We start from the raw sequence: 16,348 nt of genomic DNA, 5'->3' as shown, positions 1-16,348 counted from the left end.
CTGAGGCCTTTTCAGCCATGCAAGTCCCGATTGACTTGCAACCACTTTTGCCTGAAAGCTGGCGTCCCACCGAACATGTGAGTTCAATGTTGTCATTCTAAGACCACAGGAAGTGCCCCAAAAGTGACCTCAAACTTCAAAAGGTCACCAATGTTAAGTCAATGACGGCCTTCTCATCAACTTTACTGAGGCCTTTTCAGCCATGCAAGTCCCGATTGACTTGCAACCACTTTTGCCTGAAAGCTGGCGTCCCACCGACCATGTGAGTTCAATTTTGTCATTCTAGGACCACAGGAAGTGCCCCAAAAGTGACCCCAAAGTTCAAAAGGTGGCCAATGTATGAGGAACAAATTTACTGAGGCCTTTTCAGCCATGCAACTCCCGATTGACTTGCAACCACTTTTGCCTGATAGCTGGCGTCCCACCGAACGTGTGAGTTCAATTTTGTCCTTCTAGGACCACAGGAAGTGCCCCAAAAGTGACCCCAAAGTTCAAAAGGTCACCAATGTTAAGTCAATGACGGCCTTCTCATCAACTTTACTGAGGCCTTTTCAGCCATGCAAGTCCCGATTGACTTGCAACCACTTTTGCCTGAAAGCTGGCGTCCCACCGACCATGTGAGTTCAATTTTGTCCTTCTAGGACCACAGGAAGTGCCCCAAAAGTGACCCCAAAGTTCAAAAGGTGGCCAATGTATGAGGAACAAATTTACTGAGGCCTTTTCAGACATGCAAGTCCCGATTGACTTGCAACCACTTTTGCCTGATAGCTGGCGTCCCACCGAACGTGTGAGTTCAATTTTGTCCTTCTCGGACCACAGGAAGTTCCCCAAAAGTGACCCCAAAGTTCAAAAGGTCACCAATGTTAAGTCAATGACGGCCTTCTCATCAACTTTACTGAGGCCTTTTCAGCCATGCAAGTCCCGATTGACTTGCAACCACTTTTGCCTGAAAGCTGGTGTCCCACCGAACATGTGAGTTCAAAGTTGTCATCCTAGGACCACAGGAAGTGCCCCAAAAGTGACCCCAAAGTTCAAAAGGTCACCAATGTTAAGTCAATGACGGCCTTCTCATCAACTTTACTGAGGCCTTTTCAGCCATGCAAGTCCCGATTTACTTGAAACCACTTTTGCCTGAAAGCTGGCCACCCACCGAACGAGTGAGTCCAATTTTGTCCTTCTAGGACCACAGGAAGTGCCCCAAAAGTGACCCCAAAGTTCAAAAGGTCACCAATGTTAAGTCAATGACGGCCTTCTCATCAACTTTACTGAGGCCTTTTCAGCCATGCAAGTCCCGATTGACTTGCAACCACTTTTGCCTGAAAGCTGGCGTCCCACCGAACATGTGAGTTCAAAGTTGTCATCCTAGGACCACAGGAAGTGCCCCAAAAGTGACCCCAAAGTTCAAAAGTTGGCCAATGTATGAGGAACAAATTTACTGAGGCCTTTTCAGACATGCAAGTCCCGATTGACTTGCAACCACTTTTGCCTGATAGCTGGCGTCCCACCGAACGTGTGAGTTCAATTTTGTCCTTCTCGGACCACAGGAAGTTCCCCAAAAGTGACCCCAAAGTTCAAAAGGTCACCAATGTTAAGTCAATGACGGCCTTCTCATCAACTTTACTGAGGCCTTTTCAGCCATGCAAGTCCCGATTGACTTGCAACCACTTTTGCCTGAAAGCTGGTGTCCCACCGAACATGTGAGTTCAAAGTTGTCATCCTAGGACCACAGGAAGTGCCCCAAAAGTGACCCCAAAGTTCAAAAGGTCACCAATGTTAAGTCAATGACGGCCTTCTCATCAACTTTACTGAGGCCTTTTCAGCCATGCAAGTCCCGATTTACTTGAAACCACTTTTGCCTGAAAGCTGGCCACCCACCGAACGAGTGAGTCCAATTTTGTCCTTCTAGGACCACAGGAAGTGCCCCAAAAGTGACCCCAAAGTTCAAAAGGTCACCAATGTTAAGTCAATGACGGCCTTCTCATCAACTTTACTGAGGCCTTTTCAGCCATGCAAGTCCCGATTGACTTGCAACCACTTTTGCCTGAAAGCTGGCGTCCCACCGAACATGTGAGTTCAAAGTTGTCATCCTAGGACCACAGGAAGTGCCCCAAAAGTGACCCCAAAGTTCAAAAGTTGGCCAATGTATGAGGAACAAATTTACTGAGGCCTTTTCAGCCATGCAACTCCCGATTGACTTGCAACCACTTTTGCCTGATAGCTGGCGTCCCACCGAACATGTGAGTTCAATTTTGTCCTTCTAGGACCACAGGAAGTGACCCAAAAGTGACCCCAAAGTTCAAAAGGTCACCAATGTTAAGTCAATGACGGCCTTCTCATCAACTTTACTGAGGCCTTTTCAGCCATGCAAGTCCCGATTTACTTGAAACCACTTTTGCCTGAAAGCTGGCCACCCACCGAACGAGTGAGTCCAATTTTGTCCTTCTAGGACCACAGGAAGTGCCCCAAAAGTGACCCCAAAGTTCAAAAGGTCACCAATGTTAAGTCAATGACGGCCTTCTCATGAACTTTACTGAGGCCTTTTCAGCCATGCAAGTCCCGATTGACTTGCAACCACTTTTGCCTGAAAGCTGGCGTCCCACCGAACATGTGAGTTCAATGTTGTCATTCTAAGACCACAGGAAGTGCCCCAAAAGTGACCTCAAACTTCAAAAGGTCACCAATGTTAAGTCAATGACGGCCTTCTCATCAACTTTACTGAGGCCTTTTCAGCCATGCAAGTCCCGATTGACTTGCAACCACTTTTGCCTGAAAGCTGGCGTCCCACCGACCATGTGAGTTCAATTTTGTCATTCTAGGACCACAGGAAGTGCCCCAAAAGTGACCCCAAAGTTCAAAAGGTGGCCAATGTATGAGGAACAAATTTACTGAGGCCTTTTCAGCCATGCAACTCCCGATTGACTTGCAACCACTTTTGCCTGATAGCTGGCGTCCCACCGAACGTGTGAGTTCAATTTTGTCCTTCTAGGACCACAGGAAGTGCCCCAAAAGTGACCCCAAAGTTCAAAAGGTCACCAATGTTAAGTCAATGACGGCCTTCTCATCAACTTTACTGAGGCCTTTTCAGCCATGCAAGTCCCGATTGACTTGCAACCACTTTTGCCTGAAAGCTGGCGTCCCACCGACCATGTGAGTTCAATTTTGTCCTTCTAGGACCACAGGAAGTGCCCCAAAAGTGACCCCAAAGTTCAAAAGGTGGCCAATGTATGAGGAACAAATTTACTGAGGCCTTTTCAGACATGCAAGTCCCGATTGACTTGCAACCACTTTTGCCTGATAGCTGGCGTCCCACCGAACGTGTGAGTTCAATTTTGTCCTTCTCGGACCACAGGAAGTTCCCCAAAAGTGACCCCAAAGTTCAAAAGGTCACCAATGTTAAGTCAATGACGGCCTTCTCATCAACTTTACTGAGGCCTTTTCAGCCATGCAAGTCCCGATTGACTTGCAACCACTTTTGCCTGAAAGCTGGTGTCCCACCGAACATGTGAGTTCAAAGTTGTCATCCTAGGACCACAGGAAGTGCCCCAAAAGTGACCCCAAAGTTCAAAAGGTCACCAATGTTAAGTCAATGACGGCCTTCTCATCAACTTTACTGAGGCCTTTTCAGCCATGCAAGTCCCGATTTACTTGAAACCACTTTTGCCTGAAAGCTGGCCACCCACCGAACGAGTGAGTCCAATTTTGTCCTTCTAGGACCACAGGAAGTGCCCCAAAAGTGACCCCAAAGTTCAAAAGGTCACCAATGTTAAGTCAATGACGGCCTTCTCATCAACTTTACTGAGGCCTTTTCAGCCATGCAAGTCCCGATTGACTTGCAACCACTTTTGCCTGAAAGCTGGCGTCCCACCGAACATGTGAGTTCAAAGTTGTCATCCTAGGACCACAGGAAGTGCCCCAAAAGTGACCCCAAAGTTCAAAAGTTGGCCAATGTATGAGGAACAAATTTACTGAGGCCTTTTCAGCCATGCAAGTCCCGATTGACTTGCAACCACTTTTGCCTGATAGCTGGCGTCCCACCGAACGTGTGAGTTCAATTTTGTCCTTCTCGGACCACAGGAAGTGCCCCAAAAGTGACCCCAAAGTTCAAAAGGTCACCAATGTTAAGTCAATGACGGCCTTTTCATACACTTTACTGAGGCCTTTTCAGCCATGCAAGTCCCGATTGACTTGCAACCACTCTTGCCTGAAAGCTGGCCACCCACCGAACGAGTGAGTCCAATTTTGTCCTTCTAGGACCACAGGAAGTGCCCCAAAAGTGACCCCAAAGTTCAAAAGGTGGCCAATGTATGAGGAACAAATTTACTGAGGCCTTTTCAGACATGCAAGTCCCGATTGACTTGCAACCACTTTTGCCTGATAGCTGGCGTCCCACCGAACGTGTGAGTTCAATTTTGTCCTTCTCGGACCACAGGAAGTGCCCCAAAAGTGACCCCAAAGTTCAAAAGGTCACCAATGTTAAGTCAATGACGGCCTTTTCATACACTTTACTGAGGCCTTTTCAGCCATGCAAGTCCCGATTGACTTGCAACCACTCTTGCCTGAAAGCTGGCCACCCACCGAACGAGTGAGTCCAATTTTGTCCTTCTAGGACCACAGGAAGTGCCCCAAAAGTGACCCCAAAGTTCAAAAGGTGGCCAATGTATGAGGAACAAATTTACTGAGGCCTTTTCAGACATGCAAGTCCCGATTGACTTGCAACCACTTTTGCCTGATAGCTGGCGTCCCACCGAACGTGTGAGTTCAATTTTGTCCTTCTCGGACCACAGGAAGTTCCCCAAAAGTGACCCCAAAGTTCAAAAGGTCACCAATGTTAAGTCAATGACGGCCTTCTCATCAACTTTACTGAGGCCTTTTCAGCCATGCAAGTCCCGATTGACTTGCAACCACTTTTGCCTGAAAGCTGGTGTCCCACCGAACATGTGAGTTCAAAGTTGTCATCCTAGGACCACAGGAAGTGCCCCAAAAGTGACCCCAAAGTTCAAAAGGTCACCAATGTTAAGTCAATGACGGCCTTCTCATCAACTTTACTGAGGCCTTTTCAGCCATGCAAGTCCCGATTTACTTGAAACCACTTTTGCCTGAAAGCTGGCCACCCACCGAACGAGTGAGTCCAATTTTGTCCTTCTAGGACCACAGGAAGTGCCCCAAAAGTGACCCCAAAGTTCAAAAGGTCACCAATGTTAAGTCAATGACGGCCTTCTCATCAACTTTACTGAGGCCTTTTCAGCCATGCAAGTCCCGATTGACTTGCAACCACTTTTGCCTGAAAGCTGGCGTCCCACCGAACATGTGAGTTCAAAGTTGTCATCCTAGGACCACAGGAAGTGCCCCAAAAGTGACCCCAAAGTTCAAAAGTTGGCCAATGTATGAGGAACAAATTTACTGAGGCCTTTTCAGCCATGCAAGTCCCGATTGACTTGCAACCACTTTTGCCTGATAGCTGGCGTCCCACCGAACGTGTGAGTTCAATTTTGTCCTTCTCGGACCACAGGAAGTGCCCCAAAAGTGACCCCAAAGTTCAAAAGGTCACCAATGTTAAGTCAATGACGGCCTTTTCATACACTTTACTGAGGCCTTTTCAGCCATGCAAGTCCCGATTGACTTGCAACCACTCTTGCCTGAAAGCTGGCCACCCACCGAACGAGTGAGTCCAATTTTGTCCTTCTAGGACCACAGGAAGTGCCCCAAAAGTGACCCCAAAGTTCAAAAGGTGGCCAATGTATGAGGAACAAATTTACTGAGGCCTTTTCAGACATGCAAGTCCCGATTGACTTGCAACCACTTTTGCCTGATAGCTGGCGTCCCACCGAACGTGTGAGTTCAATTTTGTCCTTCTCGGACCACAGGAAGTGCCCCAAAAGTGACCCCAAAGTTCAAAAGGTCACCAATGTTAAGTCAATGACGGCCTTTTCATACACTTTACTGAGGCCTTTTCAGCCATGCAAGTCCCGATTGACTTGCAACCACTCTTGCCTGAAAGCTGGCCACCCACCGAACGAGTGAGTCCAATTTTGTCCTTCTAGGACCACAGGAAGTGCCCCAAAAGTGACCCCAAAGTTCAAAAGGTGGCCAATGTATGAGGAACAAATTTACTGAGGCCTTTTCAGACATGCAAGTCCCGATTGACTTGCAACCACTTTTGCCTGATAGCTGGCGTCCCACCGAACGTGTGAGTTCAATTTTGTCCTTCTCGGACCACAGGAAGTTCCCCAAAAGTGACCCCAAAGTTCAAAAGGTCACCAATGTTAAGTCAATGACGGCCTTCTCATCAACTTTACTGAGGCCTTTTCAGCCATGCAAGTCCCGATTGACTTGCAACCACTTTTGCCTGAAAGCTGGTGTCCCACCGAACATGTGAGTTCAAAGTTGTCATCCTAGGACCACAGGAAGTGCCCCAAAAGTGACCCCAAAGTTCAAAAGGTCACCAATGTTAAGTCAATGACGGCCTTCTCATCAACTTTACTGAGGCCTTTTCAGCCATGCAAGTCCCGATTTACTTGAAACCACTTTTGCCTGAAAGCTGGCCACCCACCGAACGAGTGAGTCCAATTTTGTCCTTCTAGGACCACAGGAAGTGCCCCAAAAGTGACCCCAAAGTTCAAAAGGTCACCAATGTTAAGTCAATGACGGCCTTCTCATCAACTTTACTGAGGCCTTTTCAGCCATGCAAGTCCCGATTGACTTGCAACCACTTTTGCCTGAAAGCTGGCGTCCCACCGAACATGTGAGTTCAAAGTTGTCATCCTAGGACCACAGGAAGTGCCCCAAAAGTGACCCCAAAGTTCAAAAGTTGGCCAATGTATGAGGAACAAATTTACTGAGGCCTTTTCAGCCATGCAAGTCCCGATTGACTTGCAACCACTTTTGCCTGATAGCTGGCGTCCCACCGAACGTGTGAGTTCAATTTTGTCCTTCTCGGACCACAGGAAGTGCCCCAAAAGTGACCCCAAAGTTCAAAAGGTCACCAATGTTAAGTCAATGACGGCCTTTTCATACACTTTACTGAGGCCTTTTCAGCCATGCAAGTCCCGATTGACTTGCAACCACTCTTGCCTGAAAGCTGGCCACCCACCGAACGAGTGAGTCCAATTTTGTCCTTCTAGGACCACAGGAAGTGCCCCAAAAGTGACCCCAAAGTTCAAAAGGTGGCCAATGTATGAGGAACAAATTTACTGAGGCCTTTTCAGACATGCAAGTCCCGATTGACTTGCAACCACTTTTGCCTGATAGCTGGCGTCCCACCGAACGTGTGAGTTCAATTTTGTCCTTCTCGGACCACAGGAAGTGCCCCAAAAGTGACCCCAAAGTTCAAAAGGTCACCAATGTTAAGTCAATGACGGCCTTTTCATACACTTTACTGAGGCCTTTTCAGCCATGCAAGTCCCGATTGACTTGCAACCACTCTTGCCTGAAAGCTGGCCACCCACCGAACGAGTGAGTCCAATTTTGTCCTTCTAGGACCACAGGAAGTGCCCCAAAAGTGACCCCAAAGTTCAAAAGGTGGCCAATGTATGAGGAACAAATTTACTGAGGCCTTTTCAGACATGCAAGTCCCGATTGACTTGCAACCACTTTTGCCTGATAGCTGGCGTCCCACCGAACGTGTGAGTTCAATTTTGTCCTTCTCGGACCACAGGAAGTTCCCCAAAAGTGACCCCAAAGTTCAAAAGGTCACCAATGTTAAGTCAATGACGGCCTTCTCATCAACTTTACTGAGGCCTTTTCAGCCATGCAAGTCCCGATTGACTTGCAACCACTTTTGCCTGAAAGCTGGTGTCCCACCGAACATGTGAGTTCAAAGTTGTCATCCTAGGACCACAGGAAGTGCCCCAAAAGTGACCCCAAAGTTCAAAAGGTCACCAATGTTAAGTCAATGACGGCCTTCTCATCAACTTTACTGAGGCCTTTTCAGCCATGCAAGTCCCGATTTACTTGAAACCACTTTTGCCTGAAAGCTGGCCACCCACCGAACGAGTGAGTCCAATTTTGTCCTTCTAGGACCACAGGAAGTGCCCCAAAAGTGACCCCAAAGTTCAAAAGGTCACCAATGTTAAGTCAATGACGGCCTTCTCATCAACTTTACTGAGGCCTTTTCAGCCATGCAAGTCCCGATTGACTTGCAACCACTTTTGCCTGAAAGCTGGCGTCCCACCGAACATGTGAGTTCAAAGTTGTCATCCTAGGACCACAGGAAGTGCCCCAAAAGTGACCCCAAAGTTCAAAAGTTGGCCAATGTATGAGGAACAAATTTACTGAGGCCTTTTCAGCCATGCAAGTCCCGATTGACTTGCAACCACTTTTGCCTGATAGCTGGCGTCCCACCGAACGTGTGAGTTCAATTTTGTCCTTCTCGGACCACAGGAAGTGCCCCAAAAGTGACCCCAAAGTTCAAAAGGTCACCAATGTTAAGTCAATGACGGCCTTTTCATACACTTTACTGAGGCCTTTTCAGCCATGCAAGTCCCGATTGACTTGCAACCACTCTTGCCTGAAAGCTGGCCACCCACCGAACGAGTGAGTCCAATTTTGTCCTTCTAGGACCACAGGAAGTGCCCCAAAAGTGACCCCAAAGTTCAAAAGGTCACCAATGTTAAGTCAATGACGGCCTTCTCATCAACTTTACTGAGGCCTTTTCAGCCATGCAAGTCCCGATTGACTTGCAACCACTCTTGCCTGAAAGCTGGCCACCCACCGAACGAGTGAGTCCAATTTTGTCCTTCTAGGACCACAGGAAGTGCCCCAAAAGTGACCCCAAAGTTCAAAAGGTCACCAATGTTAAGTCAATGACGGCCTTCTCATCAACTTTACTGAGGCCTTTTCAGCCATGCAAGTCCCGATTGACTTGCAACCACTTTTGCCTGAAAGCTGGCGTCCCACCGAACATGTGAGTTCAAAGTTGTCATCCTAGGACCACAGGAAGTGCCCCAAAAGTGACCCCAAAGTTCAAAAGTTGGCCAATGTATGAGGAACAAATTTACTGAGGCCTTTTCAGCCATGCAACTCCCGATTGACTTGCAACCACTTTTGCCTGATAGCTGGCGTCCCACCGAACGTGTGAGTTCAATTTTGTCCTTCTAGGACCACAGGAAGAGACCCAAAAGTGACCCCAAAGTTCAAAAGGTCACCAATGTTAAGTCAATGACGGCCTTCTAATCAACTTTACTGAGGCCTTTTCAGCCATGCAAGTCCCGATTTACTTGAAACCACTTTTGCCTGAAAGCTGGCCACCCACCGAACGAGTGAGTCCAATTTTGTCCTTCTAGGACCACAGGAAGTGCCCCAAAAGTGACCCCAAAGTTCAAAAGGTCACCAATGTTAAGTCAATGACGGCCTTCTCATCAACTTTACTGAGGCCTTTTCAGCCATGCAAGTCCCGATTGACTTGCAACCACTTTTGCCTGAAAGCTGGCGTCCCACCGAACATGTGAGTTCAAAGTTGTCATCCTAGGACCACAGGAAGTGCCCCAAAAGTGACCCCAAAGTTCAAAAGTTGGCCAATGTATGAGGAACAAATTTACTGAGGCCTTTTCAGCCATGCAAGTCCCGATTGACTTGCAACCACTTTTGCCTGATAGCTGGCGTCCCACCGAACGTGTGAGTTCAATTTTGTCCTTCTCGGACCACAGGAAGTGCCCCAAAAGTGACCCCAAAGTTCAAAAGGTCACCAATGTTAAGTCAATGACGGCCTTTTCATACACTTTACTGAGGCCTTTTCAGCCATGCAAGTCCCGATTGACTTGCAACCACTCTTGCCTGAAAGCTGGCCACCCACCGAACGAGTGAGTCCAATTTTGTCCTTCTAGGACCACAGGAAGTGCCCCAAAAGTGACCCCAAAGTTCAAAAGGTGGCCAATGTATGAGGAACAAATTTACTGAGGCCTTTTCAGACATGCAAGTCCCGATTGACTTGCAACCACTTTTGCCTGATAGCTGGCGTCCCACCGAACGTGTGAGTTCAATTTTGTCCTTCTCGGACCACAGGAAGTGCCCCAAAAGTGACCCCAAAGTTCAAAAGGTCACCAATGTTAAGTCAATGACGGCCTTTTCATACACTTTACTGAGGCCTTTTCAGCCATGCAAGTCCCGATTGACTTGCAACCACTCTTGCCTGAAAGCTGGCCACCCACCGAACGAGTGAGTCCAATTTTGTCCTTCTAGGACCACAGGAAGTGCCCCAAAAGTGACCCCAAAGTTCAAAAGGTGGCCAATGTATGAGGAACAAATTTACTGAGGCCTTTTCAGACATGCAAGTCCCGATTGACTTGCAACCACTTTTGCCTGATAGCTGGCGTCCCACCGAACGTGTGAGTTCAATTTTGTCCTTCTCGGACCACAGGAAGTTCCCCAAAAGTGACCCCAAAGTTCAAAAGGTCACCAATGTTAAGTCAATGACGGCCTTCTCATCAACTTTACTGAGGCCTTTTCAGCCATGCAAGTCCCGATTGACTTGCAACCACTTTTGCCTGAAAGCTGGTGTCCCACCGAACATGTGAGTTCAAAGTTGTCATCCTAGGACCACAGGAAGTGCCCCAAAAGTGACCCCAAAGTTCAAAAGGTCACCAATGTTAAGTCAATGACGGCCTTCTCATCAACTTTACTGAGGCCTTTTCAGCCATGCAAGTCCCGATTTACTTGAAACCACTTTTGCCTGAAAGCTGGCCACCCACCGAACGAGTGAGTCCAATTTTGTCCTTCTAGGACCACAGGAAGTGCCCCAAAAGTGACCCCAAAGTTCAAAAGGTCACCAATGTTAAGTCAATGACGGCCTTCTCATCAACTTTACTGAGGCCTTTTCAGCCATGCAAGTCCCGATTGACTTGCAACCACTTTTGCCTGAAAGCTGGCGTCCCACCGAACATGTGAGTTCAAAGTTGTCATCCTAGGACCACAGGAAGTGCCCCAAAAGTGACCCCAAAGTTCAAAAGTTGGCCAATGTATGAGGAACAAATTTACTGAGGCCTTTTCAGCCATGCAAGTCCCGATTGACTTGCAACCACTTTTGCCTGATAGCTGGCGTCCCACCGAACGTGTGAGTTCAATTTTGTCCTTCTCGGACCACAGGAAGTGCCCCAAAAGTGACCCCAAAGTTCAAAAGGTCACCAATGTTAAGTCAATGACGGCCTTTTCATACACTTTACTGAGGCCTTTTCAGCCATGCAAGTCCCGATTGACTTGCAACCACTCTTGCCTGAAAGCTGGCCACCCACCGAACGAGTGAGTCCAATTTTGTCCTTCTAGGACCACAGGAAGTGCCCCAAAAGTGACCCCAAAGTTCAAAAGGTCACCAATGTTAAGTCAATGACGGCCTTCTCATCAACTTTACTGAGGCCTTTTCAGCCATGCAAGTCCCGATTGACTTGCAACCACTCTTGCCTGAAAGCTGGCCACCCACCGAACGAGTGAGTCCAATTTTGTCCTTCTAGGACCACAGGAAGTGCCCCAAAAGTGACCCCAAAGTTCAAAAGGTCACCAATGTTAAGTCAATGACGGCCTTCTCATCAACTTTACTGAGGCCTTTTCAGCCATGCAAGTCCCGATTGACTTGCAACCACTTTTGCCTGAAAGCTGGCGTCCCACCGAACATGTGAGTTCAAAGTTGTCATCCTAGGACCACAGGAAGTGCCCCAAAAGTGACCCCAAAGTTCAAAAGTTGGCCAATGTATGAGGAACAAATTTACTGAGGCCTTTTCAGCCATGCAACTCCCGATTGACTTGCAACCACTTTTGCCTGATAGCTGGCGTCCCACCGAACGTGTGAGTTCAATTTTGTCCTTCTAGGACCACAGGAAGAGACCCAAAAGTGACCCCAAAGTTCAAAAGGTCACCAATGTTAAGTCAATGACGGCCTTCTAATCAACTTTACTGAGGCCTTTTCAGCCATGCAAGTCCCGATTTACTTGAAACCACTTTTGCCTGAAAGCTGGCCACCCACCGAACGAGTGAGTCCAATTTTGTCCTTCTAGGACCACAGGAAGTGCCCCAAAAGTGACCCCAAAGTTCAAAAGGTCACCAATGTTAAGTCAATGACGGCCTTCTCATCAACTTTACTGAGGCCTTTTCAGCCATGCAACTCCCGATTGACTTGCAACCACTTTTGCCTGAAAGCTGGCGTCCCACCGAACATGTGAGTTCAAAGTTGTCATCCTAGGACCACAGGAAGTGCCCCAAAAGTGACCCCAAAGTTCAAAAGTTGGCCAATGTATGAGGAACAAATTTACTGAGGCCTTTTCAGCCATGCAACTCCCGATTGACTTGCAACCACTTTTGCCTGATAGCTGGCGTCCCACCGAACGTGTGAGTTCAATTTTGTCCTTCTAGGACCACAGGAAGTGACCCAAAAGTGACCCCAAAGTTCAAAAGGTCACCAATGTTAAGTCAATGACGGCCTTCTCATCAACTTTACTGAGGCCTTTTCAGCCATGCAAGTCCCGATTTACTTGAAACCACTTTTGCCTGAAAGCTGGCAACCCACCGAACGAGTGAGTCCAATTTTGTCCTTCTAGGACCACAGGAAGTGCCCCAAAAGTGACCCCAAAGTTCAAAAGTTGGCCAATGTATGAGGAACAAATTTACTGAGGCCTTTTCAGCCATGCAACTCCCGAATGACTTGCAACAACTTTTGCCTGATAGCTGGCGTCCCACCGAACGTGTGAGTTCAATTTTGTCCTTCTAGGACCACAGGAAGAGACCCAAAAGTGACCACAAAGTTCAAAAGGTCACCAATGTTAAGTCAATGACGGCCTTCTAATCAACTTTACTGAGGCCTTTTCAGCCATGCAAGTCCCGATTTACTTGAAACCACTTTTGCCTGAAAGCTGGCCACCCACCGAACGAGTGAGTCCAATTTTGTCCTTCTAGGACCACAGGAAGTGCCCCAAAAGTGACCCCAAAGTTCAAAAGGTCACCAATGTTAAGTCAATGACGGCCTTTTCATCAACTTTACTGAGGCCTTTTCAGCCATGCAAGTCCCGATTGACTTGCAACCACTTTTGCCTGAAAGCTGGCGTCCCACCGAACATGTGAGTTCAAAGTTGTCATCCTAGTACCACAGGAAGTGCCCCAAAAGTGACCCCAAAGTTCAAAAGGTCACCAATGTTAAGTCAATGACGGCCTTCTCATCAACTTTACTGAGGCCTTTTCAGCCATGCAAGTCCCGATTTACTTGAAATCACTTTTGCCTGAAAGCTGGCCACCCACCGAACGAGTGAGTCCAATTTTGTCCTTCTAGGACCACAGAAAGTGCCCCAAAAGTGACCCCAAAGTTCAAAAGGTCACCAATGTTAAGTCAATGACGGCCTTCTCATCAACTTTACTGAGGCCTTTTCAGCCATGCAAGTCCCGATTGACTTGCAACCACTTTTGCCTGAAAGCTGGCGTCCCACCGAACATGTGAGTTCAAAGTTGTCATCCTAGGACCACAGGAAGTGCCCCAAAAGTGACCCCAAAGTTCAAAAGTTGGCCAATGTATGAGGAACAAATTTACTGAGGCCTTTTCAGCCATGCAAGTCCCGATTGACTTGCAACCACTCTTGCCTGAAAGCTGGCCACCCACCGAACGAGTGAGTCCAATTTTGTCCTTCTAGGACCACAGGAAGTGCCCCAAAAGTGACCCCAAAGTTCAAAAGGTGGCCAATGTATGAGGAACAAATTTACTGAGGCCTTTTCAGACATGCAAGTCCCGATTGACTTGCAACCACTTTTGCCTGATAGCTGGCGTCCCACCGAACGTGTGAGTTCAATTTTGTCCTTCTCGGACCACAGGAAGTTCCCCAAAAGTGACCCCAAAGTTCAAAAGGTCACCAATGTTAAGTCAATGACGGCCTTCTCATCAACTTTACTGAGGCCTTTTCAGCCATGCAAGTCCCGATTGACTTGCAACCACTTTTGCCTGAAAGCTGGTGTCCCACCGAACATGTGAGTTCAAAGTTGTCATCCTAGGACCACAGGAAGTGCCCCAAAAGTGACCCCAAAGTTCAAAAGGTCACCAATGTTAAGTCAATGACGGCCTTCTCATCAACTTTACTGAGGCCTTTTCAGCCATGCAAGTCCCGATTTACTTGAAACCACTTTTGCCTGAAAGCTGGCCACCCACCGAACGAGTGAGTCCAATTTTGTCCTTCTAGGACCACAGGAAGTGCCCCAAAAGTGACCCCAAAGTTCAAAAGGTCACCAATGTTAAGTCAATGACGGCCTTCTCATCAACTTTACTGAGGCCTTTTCAGCCATGCAAGTCCCGATTGACTTGCAACCACTTTTGCCTGAAAGCTGGCGTCCCACCGAACATGTGAGTTCAAAGTTGTCATCCTAGGACCACAGGAAGTGCCCCAAAAGTGACCCCAAAGTTCAAAAGTTGGCCAATGTATGAGGAACAAATTTACTGAGGCCTTTTCAGCCATGCAAGTCCCGATTGACTTGCAACCACTTTTGCCTGATAGCTGGCGTCCCACCGAACGTGTGAGTTCAATTTTGTCCTTCTCGGACCACAGGAAGTGCCCCAAAAGTGACCCCAAAGTTCAAAAGGTCACCAATGTTAAGTCAATGACGGCCTTTTCATACACTTTACTGAGGCCTTTTCAGCCATGCAAGTCCCGATTGACTTGCAACCACTCTTGCCTGAAAGCTGGCCACCCACCGAACGAGTGAGTCCAATTTTGTCCTTCTAGGACCACAGGAAGTGCCCCAAAAGTGACCCCAAAGTTCAAAAGGTCACCAATGTTAAGTCAATGACGGCCTTCTCATCAACTTTACTGAGGCCTTTTCAGCCATGCAAGTCCCGATTGACTTGCAACCACTCTTGCCTGAAAGCTGGCCACCCACCGAACGAGTGAGTCCAATTTTGTCCTTCTAGGACCACAGGAAGTGCCCCAAAAGTGACCCCAAAGTTCAAAAGGTCACCAATGTTAAGTCAATGACGGCCTTCTCATCAACTTTACTGAGGCCTTTTCAGCCATGCAAGTCCCGATTGACTTGCAACCACTTTTGCCTGAAAGCTGGCGTCCCACCGAACATGTGAGTTCAAAGTTGTCATCCTAGGACCACAGGAAGTGCCCCAAAAGTGACCCCAAAGTTCAAAAGTTGGCCAATGTATGAGGAACAAATTTACTGAGGCCTTTTCAGCCATGCAACTCCCGATTGACTTGCAACCACTTTTGCCTGATAGCTGGCGTCCCACCGAACGTGTGAGTTCAATTTTGTCCTTCTAGGACCACAGGAAGAGACCCAAAAGTGACCCCAAAGTTCAAAAGGTCACCAATGTTAAGTCAATGACGGCCTTCTAATCAACTTTACTGAGGCCTTTTCAGCCATGCAAGTCCCGATTTACTTGAAACCACTTTTGCCTGAAAGCTGGCCACCCACCGAACGAGTGAGTCCAATTTTGTCCTTCTAGGACCACAGGAAGTGCCCCAAAAGTGACCCCAAAGTTCAAAAGGTCACCAATGTTAAGTCAATGACGGCCTTCTCATCAACTTTACTGAGGCCTTTTCAGCCATGCAACTCCCGATTGACTTGCAACCACTTTTGCCTGAAAGCTGGCGTCCCACCGAACATGTGAGTTCAAAGTTGTCATCCTAGGACCACAGGAAGTGCCCCAAAAGTGACCCCAAAGTTCAAAAGTTGGCCAATGTATGAGGAACAAATTTACTGAGGCCTTTTCAGCCATGCAACTCCCGATTGACTTGCAACCACTTTTGCCTGATAGCTGGCGTCCCACCGAACGTGTGAGTTCAATTTTGTCCTTCTAGGACCACAGGAAGTGACCCAAAAGTGACCCCAAAGTTCAAAAGGTCACCAATGTTAAGTCAATGACGGCCTTCTCATCAACTTTACTGAGGCCTTTTCAGCCATGCAAGTCCCGATTTACTTGAAACCACTTTTGCCTGAAAGCTGGCAACCCACCGAACGAGTGAGTCCAATTTTGTCCTTCTAGGACCACAGGAAGTGCCCCAAAAGTGACCCCAAAGTTCAAAAGTTGGCCAATGTATGAGGAACAAATTTACTGAGGCCTTTTCAGCCATGCAACTCCCGAATGACTTGCAACAACTTTTGCCTGATAGCTGGCGTCCCACCGAACGTGTGAGTTCAATTTTGTCCTTCTAGGACCACAGGAAGAGACCCAAAAGTGACCACAAAGTTCAAAAGGTCACCAATGTTAAGTCAATGACGGCCTTCTAATCAACTTTACTGAGGCCTTTTCAGCCATGCAAGTCCCGATTTACTTGAAACCACTTTTGCCTGAAAGCTGGCCACCCACCGAACGAGTGAGTCCAATTTTGTCCTTCTAGGACCACAGGAAGTGCCCCAAAAGTGACCCCAAAGTTCAAAAGGTCAC

The sequence above is a fragment of the Centroberyx gerrardi genome, chromosome 21, assembly GCF_048128805.1.
Source record: "Centroberyx gerrardi isolate f3 chromosome 21, fCenGer3.hap1.cur.20231027, whole genome shotgun sequence".
Lineage (NCBI taxonomy): Eukaryota > Metazoa > Chordata > Actinopteri > Beryciformes > Berycidae > Centroberyx > Centroberyx gerrardi.
Note: the sequence above shows the minus strand (reverse complement) of the source record.